The sequence below is a fragment of the Geospiza fortis genome, unplaced genomic scaffold (assembly GCF_000277835.1).
Source record: "Geospiza fortis unplaced genomic scaffold, GeoFor_1.0 scaffold305, whole genome shotgun sequence".
NCBI classification, from domain to species: Eukaryota; Metazoa; Chordata; class Aves; order Passeriformes; family Thraupidae; genus Geospiza; species Geospiza fortis.
This window is the reverse complement of record NW_005054604.1, coordinates 420,887-421,350: the sequence shown is the minus strand read 5'-3', so window position 1 is coordinate 421,350 and position 464 is coordinate 420,887.

The following is a 464-nucleotide window of genomic DNA, read 5'->3' as shown; positions in this document are numbered from 1 at the left end:
TGCCACGCTCGGAGGAGGCGAGGAAAACGCTCTTTAACTCGTATTCGCTCAGGCTTTGCATGGGGGAGGGAAGGGTCGCTGTTCTGGAAAGCGTTTGTGCGGAGTTGTGCTGGGGAATGATTCGCGCTGGGATCGCGGAGGTGCTCGCTCTGTGCGCAGCCGTGCGGGGCTGATGCTCGCAGACTCCTCCGGTGAACCGGCAGCGCCGAGCCCGGGCAGTGTGCGGGGAAAACTCCGCGCAGAAACCTCTCCCTAGGCCCAACTTTATTCCGGCTGATTGATGCCCAAACTCCGGCTTAGCAGCGGCTCGGGCCGGGGCTCTGCGTAGCTGCGGGATGCTGCACTCGCCATCCACCGGGCTGGGTTCGTTCTCTGGCTAGGATCGAGACCGCGGGGCTGTGCCCCTGGGGGAGCTAAGCGGACCCCGTGGGGGTGGCTTTGTCGCCACACGCGTGTCCTTCGTG